We start from the raw sequence: 16,358 nt of genomic DNA on the forward strand, positions 1-16,358 counted from the left end.
CAAGGTACTAACCACTATACGATCACGTCTGTGCCCTTCTCTGTAATTCTCTTTTGAAAAACACTTTTGTTTGAGTAGGAAAAAACAAAGATTAGTAAAGATTAGTAATAAAACCAAGGGTCTTTTAATGCCGTGACCAGGATTCGAACCTGGGTTATTGCGGCCACAACGCAAGGCACTAACCACTATACGATCACGGCTGTGCCCCTCTCTGTAATTCTCTTATGAAAACACTTTTGTTTGAGTAGGAAAAAACAAAGATAAATAATAAAACCAAGAATCTTTTAATGCCGTGACCAGGATCCGAACCTGGGTTATTGCGGCCACAACTCAAGGTACTAACCACTATACGATCACGGCTGTGCCCCTCTCTGTAATTCTCTAATGAAAAACAATTTTGTTTGAGTAGGAAAAAACAAACATTACAAGTTAAACCAAGGGTCTTTTAATGCCGTGACCAGGATTCGAACCTGGGTTATTGCGGCCACAACTCAAGGTACTAACCACTATACGATCACGGCTGTGCCCCTCTCTGTAATCCTCTTATGAAAAACACTTTTGTTTGAGTAGGAAAAAACAAAGATTAATAATAAAACCAAGGGTGTTTTAATGCCGTGACCAGGATTCGAACCTGGGTTATTGCGGCCACAACACAAGGTACTAACCACTATACGATCACGGCTGTGCCCTTCTCTGTAATTCTCTTTTGAAAAATACTTTTGTTTGAGTAGGAAAAAACAAAGATTAGTAAAGATTAGTAATAAAACCAAGAGTCTTTTAATGCCGTGACCAGGATTCGAACCTGGGTTATTGCGGCCACAACGCAAGGTACTAACCACTATACGATCACGACTTTGCCCCTCTCTGTAATTCTCTTATGTAAAAAACTTTTGTTTGAGTAGGAAAAAACAAAGATTAATAATAGAACCAAGGGTCTTTATTGCCGTGACCAGAATTCGAACCTGGGTTATTGCGGCCCCAACGCAATGTACTAACCACTATACGATCACGGCTGTACGCCTCTCTGTAATTCTCTTTTGAAAAACACTTTTGTTTGAGTAGGAAAAAACAAAGATTAGTAATAAAACCAAGGGTCTTTTAATGCCGTGACCTGGATTCGACCCTGGGTTATTGCGGCCACAACGCAAGGTACTAACCACTATACGATCACGGCTGTGCCCCTCTCTGTAATTCTCTTATGAAAAACACTTTTGTTTGAGTAGGAAAAAACAAAGATAAATAATAAAACCTAGGGTCTTTTAATGCCGTGACCAGGTTTCGAACCTGGGATATTGCGGCCACAACGCAAGGTTCTAACCACAATACGATCACGGCTGTGAACCTGTCTGTAATTCTCTTATGAAAAACACTTTTGTTTGAGTAGGAAGAAACAAAGATTACTAATAAAACCAAGGGTCTTTTAATGCCGTGACCAGGATTCGAACCTGGGTTATTGCGGCCACAACGCAAGGTACTAACCACTATACGATCACGGCTGTGCCCCTCTCTGTAATTCTCTCATGAAATACACTTTTGTTTGAGTAGGAAAAAACAAAGATTAATAATAAAACCAAGGGTCTTTTAATGCCGTGACCAGGATTCGAACCTGGGTTATTGCGGCCACAACGCAAGGTACTAACCACTATACGATCACGGCTGTGCCCTTCTCTGTAATTCTCTTTTGAAAAACACTTTTGTTTGAGTAGGAAAAAACAAAGATTAATAATAAAACCAAGGGTGTTTTAATGCCGTGACCAGGATTCGAACCTGGGTTATTGCGGCCACAACACAAGGTACTAACGACTATACGATCACGGCTGTGCCCTTCTCTGTAATTCTCTTTTGAAAAACACCTTTGTTTGAGTAGGAAAAAACAAAGATTAGTAAAGATTAGTAATAAAACCAAGGGTCTTTTAATGCCGTGACCAGGATTCGAACCTGGGTTATTGCGGCCACAACGCAAGGTACTAACCACTATACGATCACGGCTTTGCCCCTCTCTGTAATTCTCTTATATAAAAAACTTTTGTTTGAGTAGGAAAAAACAAAGATTAATAACAGAACCAAGGGTCTTTATTGCCGTGACCAGGATTCGAACCTGGGTTATTGCGGCCCCAACGCAAGGTACTAACCACTATACGATCACGGCTGTACGCCTCTCTGTAATTCTCTTTTGAAAAACACTTTTGTTTGAGTAGGAAAAAACAAAGATTAGTAATAAAACCAAGGGTCTTTTAATGCCGTGACCAGGATTCGAACCTGGGTTATTGCGGCCACAACGCAAGGTACTAACCACTATACGATCACGGCTGTGCCCCTCTCTGTAATTCTCTTATGAAAAACACTTTTGTTTGAGTAGGAAAAAACAAAGATAAATAATAAAACCTAGGGTCTTTTAATGCCGTGACCAGGATTCGAACCTGGGATATTGCGGCCACAACGCAAGGTACTAACCACTATACGATCACGGCTGTGAACCTGTCCGTAATTCTCTTATGAAAAACACTTTTGTTTGAGTAGGAAAAAACAAAGATTACTAATAAAACCAAGGGTCTTTTAATGCCGTGACCAGGATTCGAACCTGGGTTATTGCGGCCACAACGCAAGGTACAAACCACTATACGATCACGGCTGTGCCCCTCTCTGTAATCCTCTTATGAAAAACACTTTTGTTTGAGTAGGAAAAAACAAAGATTAATAATAAAACCAAGGGTGTTTTAATGCCGTGACCAGGATTCGAACCTGGGTTATTGCGGCCACAACACAAGGTACTAACCACTATACGATCACGGCTGTGCCCTTCTCTGTAATTCTCTTTTGAAAAATACTTTTGTTTGACTAGGAAAAAACAAAGATTAGTAAAGATTAGTAATAAAACCAAGGGTCTTTTAATGCCGTGACCAGGATTCGAACCTGGGTTATTGCGGCCACAACGCAAGGTACTAACCACTATACGATCACGGCTTTGCCCCTCTCTGTAATTCTCTTATGTAAAAAACTTTTGTTTGAGTAGGAAAAAACAAAGATTAATAATAGAACCAAGGGTGTTTTAATGCCGTGACCAGGATTCGAACCTGGGTTATTGCGGAAACAACACAAGGTACTAACCACTATACGATCACGTCTGTGCCCTTCTCTGTAATTCTCTTTTGAAAAACACTTTTGTTTGAGTAGGAAAAAACAAAGATTAGTAAAGATTAGTAATAAAACCAAGGGTCTTTTAATGCCGTGACCAGGATTCGAACCTGGGTTATTGCGGCCACAACGCAAGGCACTAACCACTATACGATCACGGCTGTGCCCCTCTCTGTAATTCTCTTATGAAAACACTTTTGTTTGAGTAGGAAAAAACAAAGATAAATAATAAAACCAAGAATCTTTTAATGCCGTGACCAGGATCCGAACCTGGGTTATTGCGGCCACAACTCAAGGTACTAACCACTATACGATCACGGCTGTGCCCCTCTCTGTAATTCTCTAATGAAAAACAATTTTGTTTGAGTAGGAAAAAACAAACATTACAAGTTAAACCAAGGGTCTTTTAATGCCGTGACCAGGATTCGAACCTGGGTTATTGCGGCCACAACTCAAGGTACTAACCACTATACGATCACGGCTGTGCCCCTCTCTGTAATCCTCTTATGAAAAACACTTTTGTTTGAGTAGGAAAAAACAAAGATTAATAATAAAACCAAGGGTGTTTTAATGCCGTGACCAGGATTCGAACCTGGGTTATTGCGGCCACAACACAAGGTACTAACGACTATACGATCACGGCTGTGCCCTTCTCTGTAATTCTCTTTTGAAAAACACCTTTGTTTGAGTAGGAAAAAACAAAGATTAGTAAAGATTAGTAATAAAACCAAGGGTCTTTTAATGCCGTGACCAGGATTCGAACCTGGGTTATTGCGGCCACAACGCAAGGTACTAACCACTATACGATCACGGCTTTGCCCCTCTCTGTAATTCTCTTATATAAAAAACTTTTGTTTGAGTAGGAAAAAACAAAGATTAATAACAGAACCAAGGGTCTTTATTGCCGTGACCAGGATTCGAACCTGGGTTATTGCGGCCCCAACGCAAGGTACTAACCACTATACGATCACGGCTGTACGCCTCTCTGTAATTCTCTTTTGAAAAACACTTTTGTTTGAGTAGGAAAAAACAAAGATTAGTAATAAAACCAAGGGTCTTTTAATGCCGTGACCAGGATTCGAACCTGGGTTATTGCGGCCACAACGCAAGGTACTAACCACTATACGATCACGGCTGTGCCCCTCTCTGTAATTCTCTTATGAAAAACACTTTTGTTTGAGTAGGAAAAAACAAAGATAAATAATAAAACCTAGGGTCTTTTAATGCCGTGACCAGGATTCGAACCTGGGATATTGCGGCCACAACGCAAGGTACTAACCACTATACGATCACGGCTGTGAACCTGTCCGTAATTCTCTTATGAAAAACACTTTTGTTTGAGTAGGAAAAAACAAAGATTACTAATAAAACCAAGGGTCTTTTAATGCCGTGACCAGGATTCGAACCTGGGTTATTGCGGCCACAACGCAAGGTACAAACCACTATACGATCACGGCTGTGCCCCTCTCTGTAATCCTCTTATGAAAAACACTTTTGTTTGAGTAGGAAAAAACAAAGATTAATAATAAAACCAAGGGTGTTTTAATGCCGTGACCAGGATTCGAACCTGGGTTATTGCGGCCACAACACAAGGTACTAACCACTATACGATCACGGCTGTGCCCTTCTCTGTAATTCTCTTTTGAAAAATACTTTTGTTTGACTAGGAAAAAACAAAGATTAGTAAAGATTAGTAATAAAACCAAGGGTCTTTTAATGCCGTGACCAGGATTCGAACCTGGGTTATTGCGGCCACAACGCAAGGTACTAACCACTATACGATCACGGCTTTGCCCCTCTCTGTAATTCTCTTATGTAAAAAACTTTTGTTTGAGTAGGAAAAAACAAAGATTAATAATAGAACCAAGGGTGTTTTAATGCCGTGACCAGGATTCGAACCTGGGTTATTGCGGAAACAACACAAGGTACTAACCACTATACGATCACGTCTGTGCCCTTCTCTGTAATTCTCTTTTGAAAAACACTTTTGTTTGAGTAGGAAAAAACAAAGATTAGTAAAGATTAGTAATAAAACCAAGGGTCTTTTAATGCCGTGACCAGGATTCGAACCTGGGTTATTGCGGCCACAACGCAAGGCACTAACCACTATACGATCACGGCTGTGCCCCTCTCTGTAATTCTCTTATGAAAACACTTTTGTTTGAGTAGGAAAAAACAAAGATAAATAATAAAACCAAGAATCTTTTAATGCCGTGACCAGGATCCGAACCTGGGTTATTGCGGCCACAACTCAAGGTACTAACCACTATACGATCACGGCTGTGCCCCTCTCTGTAATTCTCTAATGAAAAACAATTTTGTTTGAGTAGGAAAAAACAAACATTACAAGTTAAACCAAGGGTCTTTTAATGCCGTGACCAGGATTCGAACCTGGGTTATTGCGGCCACAACTCAAGGTACTAACCACTATACGATCACGGCTGTGCCCCTCTCTGTAATCCTCTTATGAAAAACACTTTTGTTTGAGTAGGAAAAAACAAAGATTAATAATAAAACCAAGGGTGTTTTAATGCCGTGACCAGGATTCGAACCTGGGTTATTGCGGCCACAACACAAGGTACTAACCACTATACGATCACGGCTGTGCCCTTCTCTGTAATTCTCTTTTGAAAAATACTTTTGTTTGAGTAGGAAAAAACAAAGATTAGTAAAGATTAGTAATAAAACCAAGAGTCTTTTAATGCCGTGACCAGGATTCGAACCTGGGTTATTGCGGCCACAACGCAAGGTACTAACCACTATACGATCACGACTTTGCCCCTCTCTGTAATTCTCTTATGTAAAAAACTTTTGTTTGAGTAGGAAAAAACAAAGATTAATAATAGAACCAAGGGTCTTTATTGCCGTGACCAGAATTCGAACCTGGGTTATTGCGGCCCCAACGCAATGTACTAACCACTATACGATCACGGCTGTACGCCTCTCTGTAATTCTCTTTTGAAAAACACTTTTGTTTGAGTAGGAAAAAACAAAGATTAGTAATAAAACCAAGGGTCTTTTAATGCCGTGACCTGGATTCGACCCTGGGTTATTGCGGCCACAACGCAAGGTACTAACCACTATACGATCACGGCTGTGCCCCTCTCTGTAATTCTCTTATGAAAAACACTTTTGTTTGAGTAGGAAAAAACAAAGATAAATAATAAAACCTAGGGTCTTTTAATGCCGTGACCAGGTTTCGAACCTGGGATATTGCGGCCACAACGCAAGGTTCTAACCACAATACGATCACGGCTGTGAACCTGTCTGTAATTCTCTTATGAAAAACACTTTTGTTTGAGTAGGAAGAAACAAAGATTACTAATAAAACCAAGGGTCTTTTAATGCCGTGACCAGGATTCGAACCTGGGTTATTGCGGCCACAACGCAAGGTACTAACCACTATACGATCACGGCTGTGCCCCTCTCTGTAATTCTCTCATGAAATACACTTTTGTTTGAGTAGGAAAAAACAAAGATTAATAATAAAACCAAGGGTCTTTTAATGCCGTGACCAGGATTCGAACCTGGGTTATTGCGGCCACAACGCAAGGTACTAACCACTATACGATCACGGCTGTGCCCTTCTCTGTAATTCTCTTTTGAAAAACACTTTTGTTTGAGTAGGAAAAAACAAAGATTAATAATAAAACCAAGGGTGTTTTAATGCCGTGACCAGGATTCGAACCTGGGTTATTGCGGCCACAACACAAGGTACTAACGACTATACGATCACGGCTGTGCCCTTCTCTGTAATTCTCTTTTGAAAAACACCTTTGTTTGAGTAGGAAAAAACAAAGATTAGTAAAGATTAGTAATAAAACCAAGGGTCTTTTAATGCCGTGACCAGGATTCGAACCTGGGTTATTGCGGCCACAACGCAAGGTACTAACCACTATACGATCACGGCTTTGCCCCTCTCTGTAATTCTCTTATATAAAAAACTTTTGTTTGAGTAGGAAAAAACAAAGATTAATAACAGAACCAAGGGTCTTTATTGCCGTGACCAGGATTCGAACCTGGGTTATTGCGGCCCCAACGCAAGGTACTAACCACTATACGATCACGGCTGTACGCCTCTCTGTAATTCTCTTTTGAAAAACACTTTTGTTTGAGTAGGAAAAAACAAAGATTAGTAATAAAACCAAGAGTCTTTTAATGCCGTGACCAGGATTCGAACCTGGGTTATTGCGGCCACAACGCAAGGTACTAACCACTATACGATCACGGCTGTGCCCCTCTCTGTAATTCTCTTATGAAAAACACTTTTGTTTGAGTAGGAAAAAACAAAGATAAATAATAAAACCTAGGGTCTTTTAATGCCGTGACCAGGATTCGAACCTGGGATATTGCGGCCACAACGCAAGGTACTAACCACTATACGATCACGGCTGTGAACCTGTCCGTAATTCTCTTATGAAAAACACTTTTGTTTGAGTAGGAAAAAACAAAGATTACTAATAAAACCAAGGGTCTTTTAATGCCGTGACCAGGATTCGAACCTGGGTTATTGCGGCCACAACGCAAGGTACAAACCACTATACGATCACGGCTGTGCCCCTCTCTGTAATTCTCTCATGAAATACACTTTTGTTTGAGTAGGAAAAAACAAAGATTAATAATAAAACCAAGTGTCTTTTAATGCCGTGACCAGGATTCGAACCTGGGTTATTGCGGCCACAACGCAAGGTACTAACCACTATACGATCACGGCTGTGCCCCTCTCTGTAATTCTCTTATGTAAAACTCTTCTGTTTGAGTAGGAAAAAACAAAGATTAATAATAGAACCAAGGGTCTTTTAATGCCGTGACCAGGATTCGAACCTGGGTTATTGCGGCCACAACACAAGGTACTAACCACTATACGATCACGGCTGTGCCCTTCTCTGTAATTCTCTTTTGAAAAACACTTTTGTTTGAGTAGGAAAAAACAAAGATTAGTAAAGATTAGTAATAAAACCAAGGGTCTTTTAATGCCGTGACCAGGATTCGAACCTGGGTTATTGCGGCCACAACGCAAGGTACTAACCACTATACGATCACGGCTTTGCCCCTCTCTGTAATTCTCTTACGTAAAAAACTTTTGTTTGAGTAGGAAAAAACAAAGATTAATAATAGAACCAACGGTCTTTATTGCCGTGACCAGATTTCGAACCTGGGTTATTGCGGCCTCAACGCAAGGTACTAACCACTATACGATCACGGCTGTACGCCTCTCTGTAATTCTCTTTTGAAAAACACTTTTGTTTGAGTAGGAAAAAACAAAGATTAGTAATAAAACCAAGGGTCTTTTAATGCCGTGACCAGGATTCGAACCTGGGTTATTGCGGCCACAACGCAAGGTACTAACCACTATACGATCACGGCTGTGCCCCTCTCTGTAATTCTCTTATGAAAAACACTTTTGTTTGAGTAGGAAAAAACAAAGATAAAAAATAAAACCTAGGGTCTTTTAATGCCGTGACCAGGATTCGAACCTGGGATATTGCGGCCACAACGCAAGGTACTAACCACTATACGATCACGGCTGTGAACCTGTCTGTAATTCTCTTATGAAAAACACTTTAGCTTGAGTAGGAAAAAACAAAGATTACTAATAAAACCAAGGGTCTTTTAATGCCGTGACCAGCATTCGAACCTGGGTTATTGCGGCCACAACGGAAGGTACTAACCACTATACGATCACGGCTGTGCCCCTCTCTGTAATTCTCTCATGAAATACACTTTTGTTTGAGTAGGAAAAAACAAAGATTAATAATAAAACCAAGGGTCTTTTAATGCCGTGACCAGGATTCGAACCTGGGTTATTGCGGCCACAACTCAAGGTACTAACCACTATACGATCACGGCTGTGCCCCTCTCTGTAATTCTCTCATGAAATACACTTTTGTTTGAGTAGGAAAAAACAAAGATTAATAATAAAACCAAGGGTCTTTTAATGCCGTGACCAGGATTCGAACCTGGGTTATTGCGGCCACAACGCAAGGTACTAACCACTATACGATCACGGCTGTGCCCCTCTCTGTAATTCTCTTATGTAAAACTCTTCTGTTTGAGTAGGAAAAAACAAAGATTAATAATAGAACCAAGGGTCTTTTAATGCCGTGACCAGGATTCGAACCTGGGCAATTGCGGCCACAACACAAGGTACTAACCACTATACGATCACGGCTGTGCCCTTCTCTGTGATTCTCTTTTGAAAAACACTTTTGTTTGAGTAGGAAAAAACAAAGATTAGTAAAGATTAGTAAAGATTAGTAATAAAACCAAGGGTCTTTTAATGCCGTGACCAGGATTCGAACCTGGGTTATTGCGGCCACAACGCAAGGTACTAACCACTATACGATCACGGCTTTGCCCCTCTCTGTAATTCTCTTATGAAATACACTTTTGTTTGAGTAGGAAAAAACAAAGATTAATAATAAAACCAAGGGTCTTTTAATGCCGTGACCAGGATTCGAACCTGGGTTATTGCGGCCACATCGCAAGGTACTAACCACTATACGATCACGGCTTTGCCCCTCTCTGTAATTCTCTTATGTAAAAAACTTTTGTTTGAGTAGGAAAAAACAAAGATTAATAATAGAACCAAGGGTCTTTATTGCCGTGACCAGAATTCGAACCTGGGTTATTGCGGCCCCAACGCAAGGTACTAACCATTATACGATCACGGCTGTACGCCTCTCTGTAATTCTCTTTTGAAAAACACTTTTGTTTGAGTAGGAAAAAACAAAGATTAGTAATAAAACCAAGGGTCTTTTAATGCCGTGACCAGGATTCGAACCTGGGTTATTGCGGCCACAACGCAAGGTACTAACCACTATACGATCACGGCTGTGCCACTCTCTGTAATTCTCTCATGAAATACACTTTTGTTTGAGTAGGAAAAAACAAAGATTAATAATAAAACCAAGGGTCTTTTAATGCCGTGACCAGGATTCGAACCTGGGTTATTGCGGCCACAACGCAAGGTACTAACCACTATACGATCACGGCTGTGCCCCTCTCTGTAATTCTCTTATGTAAAACTCTTCTGTTTGAGTAGGAAAAAACAAAGATTAATAATAGAACCAAGGGTCTTTTAATGCCGTGACCAGGATTCGAACCTGGGTTATTGCGGCCACAACGCAAGGTACTAACCACTATACGATCACGTCTGTGCCCTTCTCTGTAATTCTCTTTTGAAAAACACTTTTGTTTGAGTAGGAAAAAACAAAGATTAGTAAAGATTAGTAATAAAACCAAGGGTCTTTTAATAACCTGGGTTATTGCGGCCACAACGCAAGGCACTAACCACTATACGATCACGGCTGTGCCCCTCTCTGTAATTCTCTTATGAAAACACTTTTGTTTGAGTAGGAAAAAACAAAGATAAATAATAAAACCAAGAATCTTTTAATGCCGTGACCAGGATTCGAACCTGGGTTATTGCGGCCACAACTCAAGGTACTAACCACTATACGATCACGGCTGTGCCCCTCTCTGTAATTCTCTCATGAAATACACTTTTGTTTGAGTAGGAAAAAACAAAGATTAATAATAAAACCAAGGGTCTTTTAATGCCGTGACCAGGATTCGAACCTGGGTTATTGCGGCCACAACGCAAGGTACTAACCACTATACGATCACGGCTGTGCCCCTCTCTGTAATTCTCTTATGTAAAACTCTTCTGTTTGAGTAGGAAAAAACAAAGATTAATAATAGAACCAAGGGTCTTTTAATGCCGTGACCAGGATTCGAACCTGGGTTATTGCGGCCACAACGCAAGGTACTAACCACTATACGATCACGTCTGTGCCCTTCTCTGTAATTCTCTTTTGAAAAACACTTTTGTTTGAGTAGGAAAAAACAAAGATTAGTAAAGATTAGTAATAAAACCAAGGGTCTTTTAATAACCTGGGTTATTGCGGCCACAACGCAAGGCACTAACCACTATACGATCACGGCTGTGCCCCTCTCTGTAATTCTCTTATGAAAACACTTTTGTTTGAGTAGGAAAAAACAAAGATAAATAATAAAACCAAGAATCTTTTAATGCCGTGACCAGGATTCGAACCTGGGTTATTGCGGCCACAACTCAAGGTACTAACCACTATACGATAACGGCTGTGCCCCTCTCTGTAATTCTCTCATGAAATACACTTTTGTTTGAGTAGGAAAAAACAAAGATTAATAATAAAACCAAGGGTCTTTTAATGCCGTGACCAGGATTCGAACCTGGGTTATTGCGGCCACAACGCAAGGTACTAACCACTATACGATCACGGCTGTGCCCCTCTCTGTAATTCTCTTATGTAAAACTCTTCTGTTTGAGTAGGAAAAAACAAAGATTAATAATAGAACCAAGGGTCTTTTAATGCCGTGACCAGGATTCGAACCTGGGTTATTGCGGCCACAACGCAAGGTACTAACCACTATACGATCACGGCTGTGAACCTGTCTGTAATTCTCTTATGAAAAACACTTTTGTTTGAGTAGGAAAAAACAAAGATTACTAATAAAACCAAGGGTCTTTTAATGCCGTGACCAGCATTCGAACCTGGGTTATTGCGGCCACAACGGAAGGTACTAACCACTATTCGATCACGGCTGTGCCCCTCTCTGTAATTCTCTCATGAAATACACTTTTGTTTGAGTAGGAAAAAACAAAGATTAATAATAAAACCAAGGGTCTTTTAATGCCGTGACCAGGATTCGAACCTGGGTTATTGCGGCCACAACGCAAGGTACTAACCACTATACGATCACGGCTGTGCCCCTCTCTGTAATTCTCTCATGAAATACACTTTTGTTTGAGTAGGACAAAACAAAGATTAATAATAAAACCAAGGGTCTTTTAATGCCGTGACCAGGATTCGAACCTGGGTTATTGCGGCCACAACGCAAGGTACTAACCACTATACGATCACTGCTGTGCCCCTCTCTGTAATTCTCTTATGTAAAACTCTTCTGTTTGAGTAGGAAAAAACAAAGATTAATAATAGAACCAAGGGTCTTTTAATGCCGTGACCAGGATTCGAATCTGGGTTATTGCGGCCACAACACAAGGTACTAACCACTATACGATCACGGCTGTGCCCCTCTCTGTAATTCTCTTAAGAAAAACACTTTTGTTTGAGTAGGAAAAAACAAAGATAAATAATAAAACCTAGGGTCTTTTAATGCCGTGACCAGGATTCGAACCTGGGATATTGCGGCCACAACGCAAGGTACTAACCACTATACGATCACGGCTGTGAACCTGTCTGTAATTCTCTTATGAAAAACACTTTGGTTTGAGTAGGAAAAAACAAAGATTACTAATAAAACCAAGGGTCTTTTAATGCCGTGACCAGCATTCGAACCTGGGATATTGCGGCCACAACACAAGGTACTAACCACTATACGATCACGGCTGTGCCCCTCTCTGTAATTCTCTTTTGAAAAACACTTTTGTTTGAGTAGGAAAAAACAAAGATTAGTAAAGATTAGTAATAAAACCAAGGGTCTTTTAATGCCGTGACCAGGATTCGAACCTGGGTTATTGCGGCCACAACACAAGGTACTAACCACTATACGATCACGGCTGTGCCCTTCTCTGTAATTCTCTTTTGAAAAACACTTTTGTTTGAGTAGGAAAAAACAAAGATTAGAAAAGATTAGTAATAAAACCAAGGGTCATTTAATGCCGTGACCAGGATTCGAACCTGGGTTATTGCGGCCACAACGCAAGGTACTAACCACTATACGATCACGGCTGTGCCCCTCTCTGTAATTCTCTTATGTAAAACACTTTTGTTTGAGTAGGAAAAAACAAAGATTAATAATAAAACCAAGGGTGTTTTAATGCCATGACCAGGATTCGAACCTGGGTTATTGCGGCCACAACACAAGGTACTAACCACTATACGATAACGGCTGTGCCCTTCTCTGTAATTCTCTTTTGAAAAACACTTTTGTTTGAGTAGGAAAAAACAAAGATTAGTAAAGAATAGTAATAAAACCAAGGGTCTTTTAATGCCGTGACCAGGATTCGAACCTGGGTTATTGCGGCCACAACACAAGGTACTAACCACTATACGATCACGGCTCTGCCCTTCTCTGTCATTCTCTTTTGAAAAACACTTTTGTTTGAGTAGGAAAAAACAAAGATTAGTAAAGATTAGTAATAAAACCAAGGATCTTTTAATGCCGTGACCAGGATTCGAACCTGGGTTATTGCGGCCACAACGCAAGGTACTAACCACTATACGATCACGGCTGTGCCCCTCTCTGCAATTCTCTTATGTAAAACACTTTTGTTTGAGTAGGAAAAAACATAGATTAGTAATAGAACCAAGGGTCTTTTAATGCCGTGACCAGGATTCGAACCTGGGTTATTGCGGCCACAACGCAATGTACTAACCACTATACGATCACGGCTGTGCCCCTCTCTCTAATTCTCTTATGAAAAACACTTTTGTTTGAGTAGGAAAAAACAAAGATTAATAATAAAACCAAGGGTCTTTTAATGCCGTGACCAGGATTCGAACCTGGGTTATTGCGGCCACAACGCAAGGTACAAACCACTATACGATCACGGCTGTGCCCCTCTCTGTAATTCTCTTATGTAAATACTTTTGTTTGAGTAGGAAAAAACAAAGATTAATAATAAAACAAGGGTCTTTCAATGCCATGACCAGGATTCGCACCTGGGTTATTGCGGCCACAACTCAAGGTACTAACCACTATACGATCACGGCTGGGCCCCTCTCTGTAATTCTATTATGAAAAACACTTTTGTTTGAGTAGGAAAAAACAAAGATTAATAATAACACCAAGGGTCTTTTAATGCCGTGACCAGGATTCGAACCTGGTTTATTGCGGCCACAACGCAAGGTACTAACCACTATACGATCACGGCTGTGCCCCTCTCTGTAACTCTAATAACAAAAACACCTTTTTTGCGTAGGAAAAAACAAAGATTAATAATAAAACCAAGGGTCTTTTAATGCCGTGACCAGGATTCGAACCTGGGTTATTGCGGCCACAACGCAAGGTACTAACCATTATACGATCAAGGCTGTGCCCCTCTCTGTAATTCTCTTATGTAAAACACTTTTGTTTGAGTAGGAAAAAACAAAGATTAATAATAGAACTAAGGGTCTTTTAATGCCGCGACCAGGATTCGAACCTGGGTTATTGCGGCCACAACGCAAGGTACTAAACACTATACGAACACGGCTGTGCCCATCTCTGTAATTCTCTTATGTAAAACACTTTTGTTTGAGTAGGAAAAAACAAAGATTAATAATAGAACCAAGGGTCTTTAAATGCCGTGACCAAGATTCGAACCAGGGTTATTGCGGCCACAACACAAGGTACTAACCACTATACGATCACGGCTGAGAACTTCTCTGTAATACTCTTTTGAAAAACACCTTTGTTTGAGTAGGAAAAAACAAAGATTAGTAAAGAATAGTAATAAAACCAAGGGTCTTTTAATGCCGTGACCAGGATTCGAACCTGGGTTATTGCGGCCACAACGCAAGGTACTAACCACTATACGATCACGGCTGTGCCCCTCTCTGTAATTCTCTTATGAAAAACACTTTTGTTTGAGTAGGAAAAAACAATGATCAATAATAGAACCAAGGGTCTTTTATTGCCGTGACCAGGATTCGAACCTCGGTTATTGCGGCCACAACACAAGGTACTAACCACTATACGATCACGGCTGTGCCCTTCTCTGTAATTCTCTTTTGAAAAACACTTTTGTTTGAGTAGGAAAAAACAAAGATTAGTAATAAAACCAAAGGTCTTTTAATGCCGTGACCAGGATTCGAACCTGGGTTATTGCGGCCACAACGCAAGGTACTAACCACTATACGATCACGGCTGGGCCCCTCTCTGTAATTCTATTATGAAAAACACTTTTGTTTGAGTAGGAAAAAACAAAGATTAATAATAAAACCAAGGGTCTTTTAATGCCGTGACCAGGATTCGAACCTGGGTTATTGCGGCCACAACGCAAGGTACTAACCACTATACGATCACGGCTGTGCTCCTCTCTGTAACTCTATTAACAAAAACACCTTTTTTGCGTAGGAAAAAACAAAGATTAATAATAAAACCAAGGGTCTTTTAATGCCGTGACCAGGATTCGAACCTGGGTTATTGCGGCCACAACGCAAGGTACTAACCATTATACGATCAAGGCTGTGCCCCTCTCTGTAATTCTCTTATGTAAAACACTTTTGTTTGAGTAGGAAAAACAAAGATTAATAATAGAACCAAGGGTCTTTTAATGCCGTGACCAGGATTCGAACCTGGGTTATTGCGGCCACAACGCAAGGTTCTAAACACTATACGAACACGGCTGTGCCCATCTCTGTAATTCTCTTATGTAAAACACTTTTGTTTGAGTAGGAAAAAACAAAGATTAATAATAGAACCAAGGGTCTTTTAATGCTTGACCAGGATTCGAACCTGGGTTATTGCGGCCACAACGCAATGTACTAACCACTATACGAACACGGCTTTGCCCCTCTCTGTAATTCTCTCATGTAAATACTTTTGTTTGAGTAGGAAAAAACAAAGATTAATAATAAAACAAGGGTCCTTTAATGCCGTGACCAGGATTGGAACCTGGGTTATTGCGGCCACAACTCAAGGTACTAACCACTATACGATCACGGCTGGGCCCCTCTCTGTAATTCAATTATGAAAAACACTTTTGTTTAAGTAGGAAAAAACAAAGATTAATAATAAAACCAAGGGTCTTTTAATGCCGTGACCAGGATTCGAACCTAGGTGATTGCGGCCACAACGCAAGGTACTAACCACTATGCGATCACGACTTTGCCCCTCTCTGTAACTCTATTATGAAAAACACCTTTGTTTGAGTAGGAAAAAACAAAGATTAATAATAAACCAAGGGTCTTTTTATGCCGTGACCAGGATTCGAACCTGGGTTATTGCGGCCACAACGCAATGTACCAACCACTATACGAACACGGCTGTGCCCCTCTCTGTAATTCTCTTATGTAAATACTTTTGTTTGAGTAGGAAAAAACAAAGATTAATAATAAAACAAGGGTCCTTTAATGCCGTGACCAGGATTCGAACCTGGGTTATTGCGGCCACAACGCAAGGTACTAACCACTATACGTTCACGGCTGTGCCCCTCTCTGTAATTCTCTCATGAAAAACACTTTTGTTTGAGTAGGAAAAAACAAAGATTAGTAATAAAACCAAGGGTCTTT

General features: G+C 40.5%; 54 non-coding genes across 54 annotated transcripts; all 54 read right to left on the reverse strand.

Annotated features, from left to right (window-relative positions):
• Nucleotides 1-128: 128 nt before the first annotated feature.
• TRNAH-GUG (transfer RNA histidin (anticodon GUG)) lies at nucleotides 129-200 on the reverse strand. The gene has a single exon. It is a non-coding gene; the product is annotated as a tRNA-His (tRNA).
• A 410-nt stretch (nucleotides 201-610) lies between these two features.
• On the reverse strand, nucleotides 611-682 carry TRNAH-GUG (transfer RNA histidin (anticodon GUG)). Its single transcript has one exon. It is a non-coding gene; the product is annotated as a tRNA-His (tRNA).
• Nucleotides 683-941: 259 nt separating this feature from the next.
• On the reverse strand, nucleotides 942-1,013 carry TRNAP-GGG (transfer RNA proline (anticodon GGG)). The gene has a single exon. It is a non-coding gene; the product is annotated as a tRNA-Pro (tRNA).
• Nucleotides 1,014-1,424: 411 nt separating this feature from the next.
• On the reverse strand, nucleotides 1,425-1,496 carry TRNAH-GUG (transfer RNA histidin (anticodon GUG)). The gene has a single exon. It is a non-coding gene; the product is annotated as a tRNA-His (tRNA).
• Nucleotides 1,497-1,585: 89 nt separating this feature from the next.
• On the reverse strand, nucleotides 1,586-1,657 carry TRNAH-GUG (transfer RNA histidin (anticodon GUG)). Its single transcript has one exon. It is a non-coding gene; the product is annotated as a tRNA-His (tRNA).
• A 260-nt stretch (nucleotides 1,658-1,917) lies between these two features.
• On the reverse strand, nucleotides 1,918-1,989 carry TRNAH-GUG (transfer RNA histidin (anticodon GUG)). The gene has a single exon. It is a non-coding gene; the product is annotated as a tRNA-His (tRNA).
• An 88-nt stretch (nucleotides 1,990-2,077) lies between these two features.
• TRNAP-GGG (transfer RNA proline (anticodon GGG)) lies at nucleotides 2,078-2,149 on the reverse strand. The gene has a single exon. It is a non-coding gene; the product is annotated as a tRNA-Pro (tRNA).
• An 89-nt stretch (nucleotides 2,150-2,238) lies between these two features.
• Nucleotides 2,239-2,310, reverse strand: TRNAH-GUG (transfer RNA histidin (anticodon GUG)). The gene has a single exon. It is a non-coding gene; the product is annotated as a tRNA-His (tRNA).
• An 89-nt stretch (nucleotides 2,311-2,399) lies between these two features.
• Nucleotides 2,400-2,471, reverse strand: TRNAH-GUG (transfer RNA histidin (anticodon GUG)). Its single transcript has one exon. It is a non-coding gene; the product is annotated as a tRNA-His (tRNA).
• Nucleotides 2,472-2,560: 89 nt separating this feature from the next.
• Nucleotides 2,561-2,632, reverse strand: TRNAH-GUG (transfer RNA histidin (anticodon GUG)). Its single transcript has one exon. It is a non-coding gene; the product is annotated as a tRNA-His (tRNA).
• An 89-nt stretch (nucleotides 2,633-2,721) lies between these two features.
• Nucleotides 2,722-2,793, reverse strand: TRNAH-GUG (transfer RNA histidin (anticodon GUG)). The gene has a single exon. It is a non-coding gene; the product is annotated as a tRNA-His (tRNA).
• A 99-nt stretch (nucleotides 2,794-2,892) lies between these two features.
• TRNAH-GUG (transfer RNA histidin (anticodon GUG)) lies at nucleotides 2,893-2,964 on the reverse strand. The gene has a single exon. It is a non-coding gene; the product is annotated as a tRNA-His (tRNA).
• Nucleotides 2,965-3,224: 260 nt separating this feature from the next.
• Nucleotides 3,225-3,296, reverse strand: TRNAH-GUG (transfer RNA histidin (anticodon GUG)). The gene has a single exon. It is a non-coding gene; the product is annotated as a tRNA-His (tRNA).
• Nucleotides 3,297-3,877: 581 nt separating this feature from the next.
• Nucleotides 3,878-3,949, reverse strand: TRNAH-GUG (transfer RNA histidin (anticodon GUG)). The gene has a single exon. It is a non-coding gene; the product is annotated as a tRNA-His (tRNA).
• Nucleotides 3,950-4,037: 88 nt separating this feature from the next.
• TRNAP-GGG (transfer RNA proline (anticodon GGG)) lies at nucleotides 4,038-4,109 on the reverse strand. The gene has a single exon. It is a non-coding gene; the product is annotated as a tRNA-Pro (tRNA).
• Nucleotides 4,110-4,198: 89 nt separating this feature from the next.
• On the reverse strand, nucleotides 4,199-4,270 carry TRNAH-GUG (transfer RNA histidin (anticodon GUG)). Its single transcript has one exon. It is a non-coding gene; the product is annotated as a tRNA-His (tRNA).
• An 89-nt stretch (nucleotides 4,271-4,359) lies between these two features.
• Nucleotides 4,360-4,431, reverse strand: TRNAH-GUG (transfer RNA histidin (anticodon GUG)). The gene has a single exon. It is a non-coding gene; the product is annotated as a tRNA-His (tRNA).
• An 89-nt stretch (nucleotides 4,432-4,520) lies between these two features.
• On the reverse strand, nucleotides 4,521-4,592 carry TRNAH-GUG (transfer RNA histidin (anticodon GUG)). The gene has a single exon. It is a non-coding gene; the product is annotated as a tRNA-His (tRNA).
• An 89-nt stretch (nucleotides 4,593-4,681) lies between these two features.
• On the reverse strand, nucleotides 4,682-4,753 carry TRNAH-GUG (transfer RNA histidin (anticodon GUG)). The gene has a single exon. It is a non-coding gene; the product is annotated as a tRNA-His (tRNA).
• Nucleotides 4,754-4,852: 99 nt separating this feature from the next.
• TRNAH-GUG (transfer RNA histidin (anticodon GUG)) lies at nucleotides 4,853-4,924 on the reverse strand. The gene has a single exon. It is a non-coding gene; the product is annotated as a tRNA-His (tRNA).
• Nucleotides 4,925-5,184: 260 nt separating this feature from the next.
• Nucleotides 5,185-5,256, reverse strand: TRNAH-GUG (transfer RNA histidin (anticodon GUG)). Its single transcript has one exon. It is a non-coding gene; the product is annotated as a tRNA-His (tRNA).
• Nucleotides 5,257-5,666: 410 nt separating this feature from the next.
• Nucleotides 5,667-5,738, reverse strand: TRNAH-GUG (transfer RNA histidin (anticodon GUG)). Its single transcript has one exon. It is a non-coding gene; the product is annotated as a tRNA-His (tRNA).
• A 259-nt stretch (nucleotides 5,739-5,997) lies between these two features.
• TRNAP-GGG (transfer RNA proline (anticodon GGG)) lies at nucleotides 5,998-6,069 on the reverse strand. The gene has a single exon. It is a non-coding gene; the product is annotated as a tRNA-Pro (tRNA).
• Nucleotides 6,070-6,480: 411 nt separating this feature from the next.
• On the reverse strand, nucleotides 6,481-6,552 carry TRNAH-GUG (transfer RNA histidin (anticodon GUG)). Its single transcript has one exon. It is a non-coding gene; the product is annotated as a tRNA-His (tRNA).
• Nucleotides 6,553-6,641: 89 nt separating this feature from the next.
• On the reverse strand, nucleotides 6,642-6,713 carry TRNAH-GUG (transfer RNA histidin (anticodon GUG)). The gene has a single exon. It is a non-coding gene; the product is annotated as a tRNA-His (tRNA).
• Nucleotides 6,714-6,973: 260 nt separating this feature from the next.
• Nucleotides 6,974-7,045, reverse strand: TRNAH-GUG (transfer RNA histidin (anticodon GUG)). The gene has a single exon. It is a non-coding gene; the product is annotated as a tRNA-His (tRNA).
• Nucleotides 7,046-7,133: 88 nt separating this feature from the next.
• Nucleotides 7,134-7,205, reverse strand: TRNAP-GGG (transfer RNA proline (anticodon GGG)). Its single transcript has one exon. It is a non-coding gene; the product is annotated as a tRNA-Pro (tRNA).
• Nucleotides 7,206-7,294: 89 nt separating this feature from the next.
• On the reverse strand, nucleotides 7,295-7,366 carry TRNAH-GUG (transfer RNA histidin (anticodon GUG)). Its single transcript has one exon. It is a non-coding gene; the product is annotated as a tRNA-His (tRNA).
• Nucleotides 7,367-7,455: 89 nt separating this feature from the next.
• On the reverse strand, nucleotides 7,456-7,527 carry TRNAH-GUG (transfer RNA histidin (anticodon GUG)). The gene has a single exon. It is a non-coding gene; the product is annotated as a tRNA-His (tRNA).
• Nucleotides 7,528-7,616: 89 nt separating this feature from the next.
• Nucleotides 7,617-7,688, reverse strand: TRNAH-GUG (transfer RNA histidin (anticodon GUG)). Its single transcript has one exon. It is a non-coding gene; the product is annotated as a tRNA-His (tRNA).
• An 89-nt stretch (nucleotides 7,689-7,777) lies between these two features.
• Nucleotides 7,778-7,849, reverse strand: TRNAH-GUG (transfer RNA histidin (anticodon GUG)). Its single transcript has one exon. It is a non-coding gene; the product is annotated as a tRNA-His (tRNA).
• An 89-nt stretch (nucleotides 7,850-7,938) lies between these two features.
• On the reverse strand, nucleotides 7,939-8,010 carry TRNAH-GUG (transfer RNA histidin (anticodon GUG)). The gene has a single exon. It is a non-coding gene; the product is annotated as a tRNA-His (tRNA).
• A 99-nt stretch (nucleotides 8,011-8,109) lies between these two features.
• On the reverse strand, nucleotides 8,110-8,181 carry TRNAH-GUG (transfer RNA histidin (anticodon GUG)). Its single transcript has one exon. It is a non-coding gene; the product is annotated as a tRNA-His (tRNA).
• Nucleotides 8,182-8,430: 249 nt separating this feature from the next.
• On the reverse strand, nucleotides 8,431-8,502 carry TRNAH-GUG (transfer RNA histidin (anticodon GUG)). The gene has a single exon. It is a non-coding gene; the product is annotated as a tRNA-His (tRNA).
• Nucleotides 8,503-8,591: 89 nt separating this feature from the next.
• Nucleotides 8,592-8,663, reverse strand: TRNAH-GUG (transfer RNA histidin (anticodon GUG)). The gene has a single exon. It is a non-coding gene; the product is annotated as a tRNA-His (tRNA).
• Nucleotides 8,664-9,074: 411 nt separating this feature from the next.
• Nucleotides 9,075-9,146, reverse strand: TRNAH-GUG (transfer RNA histidin (anticodon GUG)). The gene has a single exon. It is a non-coding gene; the product is annotated as a tRNA-His (tRNA).
• Nucleotides 9,147-9,235: 89 nt separating this feature from the next.
• Nucleotides 9,236-9,307, reverse strand: TRNAH-GUG (transfer RNA histidin (anticodon GUG)). Its single transcript has one exon. It is a non-coding gene; the product is annotated as a tRNA-His (tRNA).
• A 109-nt stretch (nucleotides 9,308-9,416) lies between these two features.
• Nucleotides 9,417-9,488, reverse strand: TRNAH-GUG (transfer RNA histidin (anticodon GUG)). The gene has a single exon. It is a non-coding gene; the product is annotated as a tRNA-His (tRNA).
• Nucleotides 9,489-9,898: 410 nt separating this feature from the next.
• TRNAH-GUG (transfer RNA histidin (anticodon GUG)) lies at nucleotides 9,899-9,970 on the reverse strand. The gene has a single exon. It is a non-coding gene; the product is annotated as a tRNA-His (tRNA).
• Nucleotides 9,971-10,059: 89 nt separating this feature from the next.
• On the reverse strand, nucleotides 10,060-10,131 carry TRNAH-GUG (transfer RNA histidin (anticodon GUG)). The gene has a single exon. It is a non-coding gene; the product is annotated as a tRNA-His (tRNA).
• Nucleotides 10,132-10,695: 564 nt separating this feature from the next.
• On the reverse strand, nucleotides 10,696-10,767 carry TRNAH-GUG (transfer RNA histidin (anticodon GUG)). The gene has a single exon. It is a non-coding gene; the product is annotated as a tRNA-His (tRNA).
• Nucleotides 10,768-11,331: 564 nt separating this feature from the next.
• Nucleotides 11,332-11,403, reverse strand: TRNAH-GUG (transfer RNA histidin (anticodon GUG)). Its single transcript has one exon. It is a non-coding gene; the product is annotated as a tRNA-His (tRNA).
• An 89-nt stretch (nucleotides 11,404-11,492) lies between these two features.
• TRNAH-GUG (transfer RNA histidin (anticodon GUG)) lies at nucleotides 11,493-11,564 on the reverse strand. The gene has a single exon. It is a non-coding gene; the product is annotated as a tRNA-His (tRNA).
• A 250-nt stretch (nucleotides 11,565-11,814) lies between these two features.
• Nucleotides 11,815-11,886, reverse strand: TRNAH-GUG (transfer RNA histidin (anticodon GUG)). The gene has a single exon. It is a non-coding gene; the product is annotated as a tRNA-His (tRNA).
• Nucleotides 11,887-12,297: 411 nt separating this feature from the next.
• Nucleotides 12,298-12,369, reverse strand: TRNAH-GUG (transfer RNA histidin (anticodon GUG)). The gene has a single exon. It is a non-coding gene; the product is annotated as a tRNA-His (tRNA).
• Nucleotides 12,370-12,629: 260 nt separating this feature from the next.
• Nucleotides 12,630-12,701, reverse strand: TRNAH-GUG (transfer RNA histidin (anticodon GUG)). The gene has a single exon. It is a non-coding gene; the product is annotated as a tRNA-His (tRNA).
• Nucleotides 12,702-12,800: 99 nt separating this feature from the next.
• On the reverse strand, nucleotides 12,801-12,872 carry TRNAH-GUG (transfer RNA histidin (anticodon GUG)). Its single transcript has one exon. It is a non-coding gene; the product is annotated as a tRNA-His (tRNA).
• Nucleotides 12,873-13,132: 260 nt separating this feature from the next.
• Nucleotides 13,133-13,204, reverse strand: TRNAH-GUG (transfer RNA histidin (anticodon GUG)). Its single transcript has one exon. It is a non-coding gene; the product is annotated as a tRNA-His (tRNA).
• Nucleotides 13,205-13,303: 99 nt separating this feature from the next.
• On the reverse strand, nucleotides 13,304-13,375 carry TRNAH-GUG (transfer RNA histidin (anticodon GUG)). The gene has a single exon. It is a non-coding gene; the product is annotated as a tRNA-His (tRNA).
• An 89-nt stretch (nucleotides 13,376-13,464) lies between these two features.
• TRNAH-GUG (transfer RNA histidin (anticodon GUG)) lies at nucleotides 13,465-13,536 on the reverse strand. Its single transcript has one exon. It is a non-coding gene; the product is annotated as a tRNA-His (tRNA).
• An 89-nt stretch (nucleotides 13,537-13,625) lies between these two features.
• Nucleotides 13,626-13,697, reverse strand: TRNAH-GUG (transfer RNA histidin (anticodon GUG)). Its single transcript has one exon. It is a non-coding gene; the product is annotated as a tRNA-His (tRNA).
• A 901-nt stretch (nucleotides 13,698-14,598) lies between these two features.
• Nucleotides 14,599-14,670, reverse strand: TRNAH-GUG (transfer RNA histidin (anticodon GUG)). The gene has a single exon. It is a non-coding gene; the product is annotated as a tRNA-His (tRNA).
• A 250-nt stretch (nucleotides 14,671-14,920) lies between these two features.
• TRNAH-GUG (transfer RNA histidin (anticodon GUG)) lies at nucleotides 14,921-14,992 on the reverse strand. The gene has a single exon. It is a non-coding gene; the product is annotated as a tRNA-His (tRNA).
• Nucleotides 14,993-15,081: 89 nt separating this feature from the next.
• Nucleotides 15,082-15,153, reverse strand: TRNAH-GUG (transfer RNA histidin (anticodon GUG)). Its single transcript has one exon. It is a non-coding gene; the product is annotated as a tRNA-His (tRNA).
• Nucleotides 15,154-16,358: the final 1,205 nt, after the last annotated feature.

The sequence above is a fragment of the Phalangium opilio genome, unplaced genomic scaffold (genome assembly GCF_054372755.1).
Source record: "Phalangium opilio isolate 3A_F unplaced genomic scaffold, DU_Popi_V2 ptg000017l_1, whole genome shotgun sequence".
NCBI lineage: Eukaryota > Metazoa > Arthropoda > Arachnida > Opiliones > Phalangiidae > Phalangium > Phalangium opilio.